The sequence below is a fragment of the Manacus vitellinus genome, unplaced genomic scaffold, assembly GCF_001715985.3.
Source record: "Manacus vitellinus isolate BGI_N305 unplaced genomic scaffold, ASM171598v3 scaffold_7_pilon, whole genome shotgun sequence".
In the NCBI taxonomy this organism is placed as follows: Eukaryota; Metazoa; Chordata; class Aves; order Passeriformes; family Pipridae; genus Manacus; species Manacus vitellinus.
The window spans coordinates 28,293,711-28,296,051 of record NW_021940813.1 but is presented as its reverse complement, the minus strand read 5'-3'; the positions used below and the strand labels follow the sequence as shown (position 1 = coordinate 28,296,051).

The following is a 2,341-nucleotide window of genomic DNA, read 5'->3' as shown; positions in this document are numbered from 1 at the left end:
CAGTTGAAGAGGTTACAGGTCCTAACTAACCACACTGACACTCTCCCAGGAATTTTTGTCTCCATATCAAAGGTGGCAGAAAACCACACATCTGTATTTTAGTAGTTCTGGTTCCCTGCCCAGAAAAAAAAAAAAAAAGTATAAACTATCCACAAAGGTAACTTGCATGATAATTGAAAGCTGGCACTTTGGTGTGCTTTAGGAGGAATGTTTTAAACTACCACACCTCAGTAAATGTAGCAGTCTTTAGGTACAAACCCTTTCACTGAAGGTAGGCAAGGCTGAAGGTGGACTGACCATAGCTCTTCTGGTGTTAAATTTACTCTATTCTAGCCGTCATGCTGACAAAGCTGAGAATGGCTGCAGGAATCAGAGTACAGTTCCCTATTTGAGGGCATTTCTTTATCTAACAAGTTGGCTGTTGAACTTTAGTGTCTCAGTAGTTATGTAATTTCTGTTTATCAACACAACTAGATTTCTATAAGAACTATATTCTACACCTTGTCATAGTTAATTGTAAGAAGCTTTTTTCAGTATAGAAATTGTTTTTTAAAAATTGTTCAATAGGCTCAAGCAATACTGCAGTATCCAAGTGTTAATATTTATACGTGCTGCATGCATAAACCAAGCAACTTGAAGAGTCTCAAACATGTATGAAACAATATAACCCAGACTAAATCAGAAATAAATTAATGGAATGCTTTTTGCTTTATCATTTACAGACATTGGACCATATTGTATTGGTTTTTCCTGCACAGAAAACAGTGGGAGTTCTGGACAAAGATGAAAAGGAGAATGTGTACTACGACCTGTTTGTTTTCTACTCATATCTTTTTCAAAAGACGGTCTGTGTTTCAAACAAATAAAAACTTCCCATATTTTAATGCTGTAAAGTTTAATAGATACCATAATGGTAGGACTCATGGTTCTTCTCTCATGTATATTATGGCCTTTTTTAACAGCATAGTTGGCATTTCCATTTTTACTCTAAGGTAGATGTTGCCATCCTTACATCTCAGTTTCATTAGAGTTCCCATTCATTTCAGTGGGTAGGATGTTCTACAGCGTGAATTACAACGCCTGGATGCTTGGTTGTGCAACACTGGCTTTGAAAGACGAGAAATAGGAAGGAGTTGACTTCTTTTTCCAGAAGAGTAATGCATGTACAGCAGAAGCCTAGTTCGGATGTAAAATCAAGATCATACCGGGTCCACTGTAATAAAGATGCAGCATTAATTGCTGTTTGTCATTCTTAGGTTTGATCATGCTCTTTGATGTACATACCTATCACCCACAGAAGTCAAAGTGTGGACTTCTGCTCACAGCAGTAATCAGGCTTTATATGTGGTTTGGGTGGTTCTGATAACTGTCGACAGAGATTCATGCTCATAAGTCACTGATTGGTGTATACCCATTTTCTATGCAGTAGTTAAAAGACTATGCAACTCTGAAAGATTAGTAATTTCAGAGAAGCACTTAATTTGATTCCTCCTCCCATGTCTTCAGGAAGTGACCACTGTTCCTGGGAAAGGTTTCGACCCAGTGCTTCCAACTTTCCATTTCACTCTTAAAAATAAACCTCATTGATGCTGTGGCCATAGTTCAACAAAACAGCTGTATCCAGACTTTCAAGGTGTCTTTGGGGAGTTCTAAGAAAAAAGAACAGTGTGTGTTAAGTTTGTGCAAAAGCCATAGCAATACTATTTTAGTTAGGTTGTTAGTCAGGCCTTTAGAGACTCTGGGTTTATTACACTACCCAAGTCTTTTATGCTGTTCTGACAGCTGAAACTCAAGGACATGTTCAGCCACTTCAAAACAAATGTGACATGTTGATCAGGTAGGGAAATGAGCTAAGAAATAGCACATGGGTGCATACTGGTTTTTTATTCTAAAAATCTAAGGCTTTTCTTCACTAAACAGAGACTATTTGTGCTACAGACTTTTCCTTTTAACGCTTTATCCAAGATGCCTTTGGCACTGTAAGTCCTGATCTTGGACAGGCAATACCCAATTCATGTCTCTCACTGGGAGACGGCACACCTGGTATCACAGGTCCTGTCAGGATGGTTCCATGGACCCATTTCCCAGCGCAACATCCTCTTGACAGACACCAAGCTCACACGTTTAACAACTTGCCTTCTCCCCATCGCAAATTTCCTCCATGCATTCACAAAGGCCTCATGGCCACTCGTGTCCCTCAAAGGCATAGTGCGTACATGTCTTCCCTCAGCAACGGCAGGCGCGCGCTATCACGCCCTGGCTCCAGCACAGGCCTCACACCGCGCCTCAGGCGGGCAAAACCTCCCTCTCCTCCGGTTCTATTGCTGCCGAGGGTGCTGCA

At 40.6% G+C, this 2,341-nt stretch overlaps 1 long non-coding RNA gene across 1 annotated transcript; it reads right to left on the bottom strand.

Annotated features, from left to right (window-relative positions):
- Positions 1 to 878: 878 nt before the first annotated feature.
- LOC108641592 lies at positions 879 to 2,150 on the bottom strand. Its single transcript, XR_001922109.1, has 2 exons — positions 2,041 to 2,150; positions 879 to 1,649 (listed from the first exon to the last, which is right to left on the bottom strand). It is a non-coding gene; the product is annotated as an uncharacterized LOC108641592 (long non-coding RNA).
- Between the last annotated feature and the right edge of the window lie 191 nt (positions 2,151 to 2,341).